A 13212-nucleotide genomic window follows, 5' to 3' on the forward strand; every position below is an offset into this window, starting at 1 on the left:
AGGATGCCTGAACAGCCCCTCCATGCCGCTGAGCTGCGTCAAGCACGGACGCCCCGCCAGACCTCGGATGCTGTTTCACGCTCACAGGCTGCAAGCGGGTGCGGTTGAGGGTGACGTAGACTTTGTGTATAAAACTACCACGGAATGAGAAAACATCGCATCTCTAACTGGGTCATGGGCCAGTCTGTGGGCCAGCAGCAGCTGTGACTCTCGGCCCCCTTCAGAGGGGCCCAGGGGAAAGCCACAGCTCCCGGTCCCCTACTCCAATATAGGAATGAGAGCATCACTACCACACAGAACCTCCACCTTCAGGGCTCCTGAACCACATGTGACATTTTCAAAGCCAGGCCAAATCCGTTCCTAAGACGCGGTGCCTCCAGGACCTGGAAACAGGTTTATTTTTGCCCCCAAATGGTTCAGAAATGCAAGTGCTATGCTGCTTGGGTACCAAAAATGCCCAAAACGGCTACCAAACGAGAGGCCTGCCAGGTTAAAGAGCGCCTCGCAGAGCTCTCTGCAAGGGGGAACCCACACGTGTTTGTGGTACATTCTCAACATGAGAGCCCAGAAAGCCTCCTCCTCAGAACACAACAGCTCATCTACAATATTTAGGGACGGCTCATCATGCAATGCAAGACCCAGAACTTCCAATGAGAAGGCATCGCACTCTCCTATACCGTCAAGCTCCCACACCTCGGCTTCTGACCTTTGGCTGAAGTGCCGTGTGCTATGTAGTCTATCCACTCCCTAGGAACACCCCCAAGGGAAAGGGGGTGAAAAAGGAAATAGGAGAAGCCTGTGCAGAACCTCCTGCCAAGGGGCCAGAAAGCCCAAGTTGGACAGGTTGACCCGGAACCTCTTTGCTCCACTGTCTCGTGGCAGAGCAAGGGCACCACGTCAGGGGCACCTGGTCGCGTCTCCCACCATGCCTGTTACCCGGGACATACACCAAGGCCTCTCCAGACACTGCTGCCATATAAGGATCTAGGGCATGTGGACTTCCTTTCTCAGCAAAACTCTCAACCCTAGATCAGCACCACAGCTGCCTCAGAGGCACGGCAATGCCAGAATAGGAGGCATCCTGGCGGGGCCCTGGGACATTGTACTCCTGGGCAGCTTACTTCATTTGTTGGGGGCCCAGGAAAGGTAGGGGAGGGGGCAGCCTGCAGAGGCTTGAGGGGACAGCTCTAGGTCTGCCAGCCTGTGGGCCTCGGCCCTGGAACAAAGAGCACTATCACAGAGAAGTTATTTGCAGTCCTACACGGGGTGCAAAAGCCAGGCCTGGCGGGTCCCACAAGTGCGGCTTCTCCCAGCGTCACCACCGCCAGCGGCCAACAGGTGGCAGGAGAGCTTTGGGAAGCGTTCACCTGAGGGCTGCAGCCGGTCCCATGGCTGCTGCCCGCAAAGGCCGCCGGTGTAGCTCCAGCACGCGGGGCAAGAAGAGCCAGACAGAGGAAGGAGAATGGGTCTCCGGGAGCCACACAGCCAGACGCATCCTGTGGAGCCCTGTGCAAAGAAGGTGTTCCAGAACTCAAGCCCTGCAACTCCCCACCTGGGGGCTGACCTCGCTTGCTGCACACCTCCATGGGAGCCTGGGCCTAGAGGGTCCCCAACTCAGGGCACAGATTCCCCCAGGCTCCGGCAACACCCACTCCACCCTGGCTGCCCCTGGACAGACCACAGGCCGGGGGGGGGGGGGGGGGGGGGGGCGCGGTCCAATCCAGGCTCGTCCCCTGTCCGCAAGCAGGTTTAAGAATTACTTGTAAAGATCAAGAATCCAGAGCGCGAGTAACTGCTGGAGGTGAGAGAGACAGCCCAGAGATAGGGGCTCGTGGCTGTCACTAGCACCCCCTTCCTAGCTTCTTGCTACAAGCAGCGATGATAAAATTACGTGTTTTGAGAACCGGAATGGCAACAGAGGAGTTTTTCCTCTTTATAAATAACTGTAACATTTCCTACCACCAAATTCCAAAGCTAACAGAGGGAACCCCGCAGAAGTGCCACGGCACTTTGTTACGTACAGCCTCACACGTTACAGACAGTGAAAGGAATCCATCAGGTTTAATTGGTTCTGCTCTGGTCAGAACTGAGGTCTCTAGAAGCCTCCCATATACTTTACAATTTTAAGTTTGAGAACCCTAAACTAATGATGTGAAACTAATGTAGTGTAACACCGAGTGCCCTCTCTGCCAGTAGGAAATAATTTCTGCAGGGCTTCTAAAAACCAGACCAAACCAAACAAATAAATCAAATGATTTTACAATGTGGAAAAGCCATGAGCGGGCTGGAGCTCGAGCTCTGTTTGGGGGAAGCAGGCGGTTTGGGCGGCTGGAGCGTCTCAGCCACCGGCCGCGAGCAGCTTTGCTGGGCTCTCCGGGTGCCTGCGGCTGGGAGCTGCCTTTGAGCCTCCAGCATAGCGCACTCAGGAAAACAATCTGGGCCGCAAATCCAAAATGACAGTTTTAACAAATATGACTTCAGCATTTATATTGCGATTTAGAGAGAGGATGATGGCCTCGCCTGGGAATCGCTATTAAATAATAAGCCTATAACGTATTTGCTGATGGCAATATACACCCTGCTTCAAATTAATTTTAAAACAAGCTGCTGATATGACTTGTCCTTAGAAGGGAAACAAAGCTGGTGACTGGGTAGATTTCGTCAAGGGGCAAACGTACAGAAATGTATGCAAAGTTGATCCATCCATTTGCTCGCTGAACAACCAACGGAGACTTAAAGTTCAGGTTGGTTCTTTAAAGATTTACAAGAAAACATTTTCTTCCCTGCACCGATGAGAATATATAATCATAGAATATTAAATGTTTAAATAACTTTTAAGGCAGGCTCCAACGCTGATGATTTCAGCTTCTCACAAGTGTAGACGTTTTTTAATGCGTTCTCTTGATTGTGAAATTGCAATTCGTTAATGAAAGAGAATTGGTTGCATCTGTCTGTTTACAAGTTTTTAATATCCACCAGTCATTTGACCAATGTAGAGAGCAAATAAATATTTCCCCCCCATGTCATTTTTTTAATTTCCCAGAAACAAGCGTTCCTTTATTATCTGTGACCTACTCAAATGAGAATTACTGTTAAATAGTTGCAGGTTTTTATACTTGCTCGAGCGTTTAGAGCCCAGAGCGCCATATTTCTCTGGAGCATTTTTGTTGAGCTTAAATGCAGTCTTACCTCCCTATCTTATATTACTTGGGGTTGGGTAACACATATCGCTTTGGAAAAGAGAAGCAGGCTACGGTAAAAGAGAGAAAATAAAGAATTAGTAAAGATGGCTTCGGTCACAGCAAGCAGAAAGTGACTCTTATCCTCGTGCTAGGAGCTCCGCATTTATTTTGGAAAATGCAAACAAATAGAGGGGCAGACCTGTGAGGATTAACAAAACCCTCCAATCATACAACCAGCTCTCTGTTGCCCCACGTCCATGCTGGGCTTCAAGGGAAAAGCTCACACAACCCTGGGCTTGCATTTATTGAAGAAATTAAGGTGATCTGAATCAACACTGACAATCTAGTTCTACAAATCATTTATTATTCACTCATCCACCAGAGGGAAAGCGTCTACGGGAACCTTCCGTATGTGAGCCCTTGTGTTTCTGAGAGCACAAGCACAAAAGAGAAGCCTTCATTGCTGCTGTTTAGAAACGATGACAATTAGAGCTAATACCTGACCACGGCTGATTTCCCTGTCGTTCGTACACCACACTAACATCGGAAGCGTGTGATCGGCCCTCCAGATGCCCGTTATTAATTGCATGCTCTTTGATGTCTGAACGTCGGTGCAACCTACAAAGGCATTAATGTAAGAAAACGATGCCTCCTGAAATATCCCCAAGTTACTGACTGGTGCACTGCGGGTTCCCCATTCATCTGCTCACCTTCAGCGGCGCTGTGAAAATACCCGCAAAGTCCAGACATGCTGCCAGGAGTTTCGGCAAAAGATGGATTTCAAAATTTGTCTAAAATTTCCACTTCGAGGGGAGAAAAAAATGGCACATTTCTCATTCAAGAAGTATCTATGTAATCAAAAGCAACACATTTCTAAAATGCTTATGGTTTGGAAATTTGCACAAACAGAACTATAAAGAAAGGAAGAGAGAGAGAGCAGGAGGCAAGAAAACAAAGATAAAGCACTTCCAGTGGACAAGTGAATCAAGGCCACCTCGTCACCAATACCTACACTTCCCCGATGTTTATTTTCTCCCAAGAGACAACTTTATTTTTTAAAGGCTTATCATGAGGGAAATTGCTGACGAGAGGTACATTTCTTTTCTCAGGCAGAACTCAAATAAGGAGAGATATTGTTATAATGTGGTTTCTTGTGTGCTATTTCAAAACAAACAGACTTTTGTTTTTACAAACCATTTATTTGGGGGGATTTATTTGAAGAAAAATTTTCCTTCGCAAAGAAAAATTTATAAAAAGCTACATGGGCAGATTACTTGACCCGCTGCCTATCATAACATCTTTACGCATCTCAAGGATTTAGCACAGTGAAAGGGAAAGAGCAAAGAGGGTTTGAAGGGCAGCCCGGCGCGGCTTGCATGGATGGCTGCCTTCCTATGCAGAGCTCAGGAATACATCCATCCCAGAAATATTTGTTTATCGTGAAAAAACCTTTGAGCCACCAAATATTGAATTCTTTCACATTTTTGGGCAAGGTCTTTTTGCCATCTGGAATTAGGTATTCTACTGAAGCCTGTATTTTCAAATATTAGATTTTCTATCATTCGCTGACACCCTCTCCAGCATAGAGCTGAACAATCTCACCTTTCCAAAAACAGAGGTGGGGCGAGACAACTAAAAATGTGAACTTTTAAAGAAAAAGTGATCTCTTCCAAAGAGTGAGGCTGAAAAAAATTATCACACTGTTGTCTCTTTCTTGGAGTGAAACTAAATACCTTCGGACAGATCTCTAAAAGAAACCGATCACGTACTCGCCGTCCAAAATGATGCACAATTAAAAGTATAGTAAATATTTAAAACAATCACCCTCCTCCAAAGAAGAATTGGTAAATCAAACATTTGCAGCCAAGAACCTTGGAATCTCGACTCTCCCACTCATATTTTGCAGGGGTACAAAATAAATGCGGAGACGGGGGTTTCCAAATGTTTAAAGATCCCCTCTACAAACAGTATCACAGCCTCTATGTGTACAAGCCCTGCAAACATAACGATGTATTAGTTAAATGTAAACCCTCTCTGAGTTCCCAGTAAATCTAAATATGTACGAAATTAAAATTGAAACAAGGAACAAGTCTAGTGTTAGTCCTTTCAAAATACTAATTTAATAACTCTCCAAGAAATAGAGTGTTTTAGGAAAGGCAACCCAGATGTCAGCATATAAAATCAAGCTATAAAGTGCCCTTCAAATATATTTCAATCATTTTTAAATATTTACATTTAATAAGGACAAGTTTTTATGGCAAGAGAGAGGTAATTACACTTATCATTAATGGAAAAATGTACTTTTAATGGCTTGTATATTGATTTGCAAAGGTGAAATAGTAACCTAAAATATGTCATTGTCTTTTTTTTTCTTCTGTTCAGCAATTTGTTGCTTTTTTGCAAAAGCAAAATATGAAATGCTAGATGTGCCGGTCGGTGTTAAGGTTGGCAGGGGGGGAAGCCATGGCTAGAAACATAGCCCCTCTCACGCATTTTCCCCTCTTTTCTGGATGTCTCCTATTATACTAAACTGAAACCCCAAGTATTTGTGCTTTGGGGGATAATTAGAAGAATCTTATCAGACTTTTATAGCCCTTCCTAATGAGGCTATTTATTTGGCAAACATTAGCCAGCAGAAGGATTAGTAACACCTTGATATGGCCCTTACTGAAGCTGTTACCCTCCTGCCTGCTATACACAAAAGCCTATCTTATCAACCCAACAGCCTGGGTGCCGGCAAGCCATGGCTTCTGAGAATTCGCCAGGGGTCAGCCTTCATTAGTCAGAAGTTCTGAGACCCAGAGCAAAGGCAAATTCAGGTTTGGCCACTTTGAGGCCAGCAGCCCCGAAGCAACTAAGAGCAGGGGTTGCTGAGGAGACAGGGAGGGGCAGGAGCCCAGGAATCATCTGGGTGGGTCCTGGGGAAAATATCACTGACATGCAGCAGGCAGTTGCCCCTGGGAAGGGCCCAGGCCTCCAAATCCCAGGGGCCTTCCTCTTTACAAGGAAATAGATATACTTCAGGGATCTCAGAGAACAAAACGAAATAGGCTTCCCCTGCTTTGTCCATGCCAGCCGGGAAAGCAAGGCAAAGAGGACTGTTTGGTGACCTGGCCTAAAATAAACCGCACTCCTATCCAATGCCCTCTTTATTTGGATGCTTTGACATAATCGCAGAGAAAGAACATTCATTACAACTGATTTTAAAAGTGATTTAAGGTGAATTCATAAATAAAATATTCTCACCTCTGGCAGGGAGGGCAAAGGGCTTTGCGTGTCTGGACTGGGAAGTCCTGATACATTCTGGAACTCTAAGAAGGGCAGACTAGAGAAATAAACAAACGGCTCGGGCCAGCTCTTCAGAATCCGCCAACGTGGAATCCCCAGTCCAAGGCTTCTGACTTCACTTTGGGCAACCTGGCTAGAAGGGACAGCCTTGAGGTGGAATGACAGGGTTAGGTTTGCAAATGACCTAAGGTGGATAAATATTTGTAAGACACTTTGAGAGTTAACGAGCTACACAAGCACCCAGCTACAGAAAAGGCCTCCATTCTGTCACTTAGGAAAATTTTCAGGGGAGGTAACGTTTGAAGCCCAAACCTAAATGTTGCCTGAATGAGCAGACCCTTATGGGCCCGCGGCCAGGCTCCGAGGGACAGACAAGCTCATCAAGAACACTCTACTGTAAATTTGCCCCGACATAGGACTTTCTAGTTTGTGCCATAACCAAATAGTCACTTCTTCGTTGTCGGTAAACCCACCTGTGGGTTCTTTCTTGGGATGCTAGGTGATCACTCCTTTTGGGCAAGGACCCAATGGACCCTCACCACAGTTTGAGGGCAAAAAGACCTGTCTGGGTGGCTATCACCCCCTCCTCCTGGAGCCAGCCTTGACAATATCCAATCCTTGGAAGGCAGGCAGGACTGAGGCTGTAGGCTTGGCCTCACTCTCTTTGTCTAAGACAGGAACCCTAACCACAAAAACAACTCTTGCGATTGGCACCGCTTCCATCGCTATAGCAACCGGTGCTTCTAGAAAGGCGAATGCATTGGTTTGGGACTCAGAGCCAAATTAAAATTTCTGCAGCTCCGTTTGCTCCTAACTCATCCCTTCCTCCTCCTCTGGGACCTTCTAGAGCTGGGGTCCATGGCAGCTGGATGGCTACAGAGCAACCCCAGCCCACAGCTGCGGGATTTCTCAGAGGATGGGCTGGGCCCCACATGCCCCAGATGCTGAGACAGGTGAGCCCCCCAAAGGCGTCCGCTGGGTTCCTATAGCAACAGAATATTTGTTGGACGGAGGTCTCCACAGGGTAAGGAGAAGCAGTAAGATAGTTTTCCATTCCTGCTAGGGAAACAGCTGGGTCAGTGAGCATGTAGGCTCACGTGGCCACAGAAATTCACCCTGGGCTCTGCTCCCAAGGGGAAGTGGGCTTGAGATGCCCAGTCACGGACACTAGCGGACTGGCGAAGGGAAAGGCATTCAGGGCCCTCCTGCCCTGAAAGGCCACACCGACCACTGAATGACACACATCATTGAGATGATACTGAGGTACAGATGTATCCTGAAACCCTGGGTTCTGCCGACCGCACAACCTGACACCCACACCGCCTCACATGCTTACTTAGCTTGATGGCGTGGGCATGGCGGTCCCTCAGGTCTCCTCCAAAAAGCAGTAAGAAAATATGAGAAACGCTCAGGCCCGGCCTCTGGACCAAAGATGGGGGCGTTGGCAAAGACATGAAGAACGACTTGGTCTAAACCTTGGCCTCTTGGACACGTCTTTGGCCGCGTCAGTCTCTCAGGCTGGGTCAGACATTTGTTCCTGACTGTCTGAGTCAGTAACAATTTGCAGTGAGGACCTATTCCACAAACTAAGAGAGACTGGAGATGGGCTATTAGCCGCAGCTCTTTTCATGTGGAATTACTTCTTCTGGCACTAATACGCCATCATTTGAAAGCCTTAACCCAAACGGACGGGCAGCCGCCCCAACCCCGGGCTGCCTGGACCGAGGCAGCGGTCTCCATGTGCTAGCTATTACCAGGTTGTTTGGTCCCGTCCCCAGTCGGCATTTGTTGCTGCGCGCTGAGAAACTGCTGTCAGGAAATGTTCTTTTCTAAATTACATAATTAGGGTATTGGGGAGCGCAGCGAAGGCAGATTAGGGGCATCACTTGTTCTTACCGAAAGCTATGATTCAAAGCACATAAGTAAACACTTAAACTACGTGAATGGTTTAATATTGATTAAACAATGACCTCCGAGACTAAACTCTGAACATGGTAGGTAGAAGGAGCTGGAAGGAGAAAAAACAAAGAGTCGGCTAAATAGTTGCATTGATTTAGAGCGAATTGTGGACTTTGACCTGACAGATCAAAATCAGGATTCGGAATGATTACCTCAAATGAAGTCCTAGGGTCCCACCCCTGCAAGCCGATGGTGGGGCTGGGGGCGAAACGGTCAGGGTTCGGGGGCGGGAGGGGGGTGGCAGGGGGCAAGTTCTTCCCTCAGAAAGACAAGCTTCTCACCCACACCCACTTCCAGAAACGGGGACTCAGGCAAACTGCCGGCTCAAATTGCATTTCATTTATTGTTTCTAACTACGGGCCACGGACTTCAACTTGATTAGAAAATTGTGCTGACGCTTCCTGTGAAGTGTATCTTGAGCCTTCCAAAGAAAGCTTGGGGGGTGGTTTTCTGCACGCGCTCGCTTCCTCTGACAGCCGTTCTCACTGCCTGTTGGTGCCCTTGGCTCTGCTTGTACTCAGATGCCTGGGCAGGTGGAGGGGCCGCCCCCGACAAACAAAAGCCTGTGCAGGAGGCTCCTGGGAGGACACGGGGCTGATGGGGAGGGTTCTCAGAGTCCCCAGGGGTAGGGGAAGGCAGCCCCCTGCAGGGCGTGGCTCCGACAACAGCTAACACCTCCCCACTCGCTTGTTTCTGGGAACCTTCCACCCAGCTGGTCACAGGGTCTTTGCCAACTCAAGGCCCAAAGCCACCCCCCGGCTTCATGGGCATGCCGACCTCAGCGGCCCCTGTCATCTCCCTTCCTCCTGGCCCATGTTTTGTGTCTGCTCTTCCTTCCCCTCATCTGCATTCAGGGCAGACGTGTGTCAATAGAAACGAGGGTACCAGGAGACAAGAAGACCAATGATGAAAGCTACTGAGAGTTTTTAAGAGGTTACACCATATTAAGCATCTTAAATTCAATGTTCGTCACAATGAGTCATCACGACAACCCTTTGTGGCAGGTATTATTATCTATCCCCATTTCTCAGATGGTAAAAGTGAGGCTAAGGGTAATTGGCCCCACATCACAGCATTTTTCTAAGTTGAGTTATTTTGAGAGAGAGAGAAAGAGAGAGAGCAAGAGAGAGCGAATCTGCACTGTCAGCGCACAGCCTGATGCAGGGCTCGAACCCACAAACCCTGAGATCATGACCTAAGCCGAAATCAAGAGTCAGATGCTTAACTGACTGAGCCACTCAGACGCCCCCAGATCACAGTATCTGTATACATTTTATTTATTTAACAAATCCTTACATAGCTCTAATTTTGTGCTCGGGGCTGTTCTCAATGTTTTATAAATATTAACTGATTAAATCCTCAATGCAACCTCGAGTAACAGGTATTATTATCATCAATTGAAAGTGAACAGGGTCCCTGGCTGGCTCGCTCAGCTGGGTGTCCAACTCTTAGTTTCAGCTCGGTTCATGATCTCACGGTTCATGAGTTCGAGCACTGCAACCAACTCTGCACTGACAGTGTGGAGCCTGCATGGGATTCTCTCCTTCTCTCTCTGCCTCTCCCCTGCTCATACTCTCTCTCTCAAAAATAGACGTTTTTACAAGAAGAAAATGAACAAATTGAGACACAGAGAGGTTAAGTTACTTGCACCAGGTCACGTAGCAAGTGACTAAGACAAGATGCCAAGGTTGAGAGTCTGACCCCAAAGCCCAAGTTCCTAGCCAGTCCACAGGACTGCAGGCAATCCTTCACAAAAAGCCCTTCACAGAACAAATCCATCCACCATATGCAAAGTGGCTCTGTAAGAAGAAACAGCAGTGGCACTGTACTGATGTGGAGAGAGCACTGGACTAGGAGTCTAGAAGCCTGGGCTCCAGCTCCAGCTCTGCTCTGTGGTGATCAGTGAAGCACCTCTCCTCTTTGAGCCTAGATGCCACCTAAACCTAAGGTGACTGGAGCCCAGGGACCCTTCATGGTCTCAAACTCAGCCTCTATAAGATTAATGGAATGTATGTAAGTCTGCCAGGAGGCCCAAGAGATAGGGGAGTTGTAGGAGGTGACCTGCCCTGCTCCTTTCCAGCCCTCCCTCACCTTCTCCCTTGAGCCAAGCTTGAAGGGATTCTCTACGGTGGAAGTCATAGCCCCTGCCTTCCCCCCCTTCCACCTGCACAGATGCGCAGGCTCCCAACAGAACACACAACCACTCCAAGGATGCTTCCATGTCTGCCAATGCTCTATGAAACCAGTGAGTGGGGGTACAGAAGGGGGCTACAGGGTGAAAATCCTGCCAAGACAAGTTTCTATTTCTATGTTCAAAATATGTCCAAAGTGTAAAAAGAAGCATATCCCTCCTACCCACTGCTGTAAACAGCTCAAGTGTGATACGTGGAGAACCCATCAGGACACCTCAGACAAAGCCCTCCGACTCAGCCGCAGCCCTGCCCAGGGCGTCTCTCTGCTCAGGGCTGGGCCAGCATCTGGCCCAGCTGTCATTCGAAGACCTCCCTGCTCTCCATGTGGCTCAGGGCTCGGCTGCCATCTCCCAACCTTGGCTCCATCCCCCACAGCTGAGCTGGCTCGGACGTTTGGGTTATTTACCACATACGGCTTATCTTCAGTATTCACGTTCCGTATATGCAGACTGCCTCCTTGTTCAACTGTGTTACCCCAAGAATCAATACCTCTAGCATTTTCAAGATCCCATGTGGACATGCATAGAGCAGCAAAAATTTTGAGTCCCCAGCTATGCATGTTCCCAGCACAGGTTAAACGAGGCGACCCCCTGCCTCCTGTTTGAGCTCTCATCTGGCAATCAAGTACCCTTTTCACCGTCTATACAGGGCCATGTTGGCCACATACTCGTGCTTTTTGTTGGTGATTTGGCTGTTGGAAATAACCTCTATGTAGTGCTCAAGGGCTATCTGGTTTTCCTAAGTGGCAGGAAGGCTGTGGTGTGCCTCTTGGAGATAATACCTACGCTGGATAAGCTTTGATCAGACATCAGTTAAAGTGCTACTGACCATGAGTTATAGTTGATCAAACAAATGTATGTATCAGTCAAATACAGGTTAATCAACCAAATATATATTTACATACACACACGCGTATTAAAGAGGGTCTCTTTAAACAAAAACCCATTAGGTTATGTATAGATCAGTTGATGAATATGTTAGGACCAGAGGCTCACCGGAGTTGAACTCTGTATCTCCCCTAGGAACAGCAGACCAGCACTTGTTATTTCAGGGTCGTGGTGACTTTCTGGAATGTAACCACCGTGAATCATGAGCAGCAACTGGGGTTTTATTCCTACTGAAGGTGGCTTAAGCCTATCAAGGAATGCAAACTGAAAGGAGGCATAGACGGGGCCAGCAGCTGGTGTCAGCTCCTATCCCTGCAGACTGTCTTCTCAGACTAGAACACTTTTTTCATCATAGCATTTAAAATAGTAGTAATAGGAAGAGCTGGGCACATACTAATGACTCCACATGGATCACACGGCACCCCATCTCATCTCGTGGTGCCCCGGGGAAACTGGGTGCTTAAGGGCCTCACACCCAAGGGCACTTGTGCCTTCACAGAAGGTGGTCTTTACCCTCGCTGCTTTGGGTTCCTCAAGGAGAAGGCTGGGCAACCTGAGAAAGGCCATCACTGCAAAGATTTTTAGACCATTTTCCAACTCTGGGGTGCACAGCAGGGGAGGCAAGACCCGGGACTCAGTCCAGCCTTGAGACAGTGGCCTGAGAGGGCAGCCAGCCTGTGCCCCCTCCCAAACCTATACCCCCAAACCCACCAGCATTGAGCCTCAGTCAGGGCCTTCCTCAGGAGGCACCACACCGACTCCCCTTGCCCAGTGTGACAGCCACCAGGCAAACTACCCTCTCCTTCCCAGCCTGGCATGGTGGAAGAGCCCAGACGCCAGCCTCATCTCAGGCTCCACCCCACCCTTGCTGAGATGTGAAAGCCTGAGTATGGTCCCACTTGGCCCACGGTGGCCCTAGGCCACTACTGGCTTCCCCATGTGGCCCTGAGCAAACAGCTCCCTACTCTAACCTCCAGTTTCTCCCGTCTGTACCTCAAAATGGGAAGAGTCACTCCCCTGCGTCCAATGCTTCACATCTACGATCTCACCATTTTAGCAGAGACCACACCAGCAGAGCCAGGGAAGATCACAAAGACAGTGGCTGTTATTGCTGCTGCTGAAATTAAATGAATCAAATAATATTCCCTGGGGGGTGCCTGGGTGGCTCAGTCGGTTGAGCATCTGACTTTATCTCAGGTCATGATCTCGCAGTTCGTGGGTTAGAGCCCCGTGTCGGGTTCTGTGCTGACAGCTCAGGGCCTGGAGCCTGCTTCAGATTCTGTGTCTCCCTCTCTCTCTGCCTCTCTATCAAAAATAAACATTAAAAAAAAAAAAAAGTAGTATTCCCTGGATGCTAAAGAGAAACAAAGTAGCAGCATTAATCCTCTTTTTTTTCTTTTTTCTTTTTTTTTTTTTTTTTTTTACATCTTTCCACTAAGGCAGGATAGGTTGAGCTCCCCAAAAGAGCAATCCAAATTCTCAGAATATTCCTGCCACTGAGCTCTCCATGGAAGGAGGCATAAAGGCATTCACTGACCCATCAGGATGCTCATTACCTCCAGGATACGGACAGTGCTGTTCACATGCAGAGAAAGTGGCAAAAACTCAGAACGGCCACCTAAAAGGTGACAGGAGGGAGCAAGGGACCCCCATCCAGCTGGGCCTCAGAGAAGAGGTAAGTAAATAGGGTTGAACAGCGGGAGG

This window comes from Puma concolor, chromosome A1, assembly GCF_028749965.1.
Source record: "Puma concolor isolate L17-30 chromosome A1, mPumCon1.1.hap2, whole genome shotgun sequence".
NCBI lineage: Eukaryota > Metazoa > Chordata > Mammalia > Carnivora > Felidae > Puma > Puma concolor.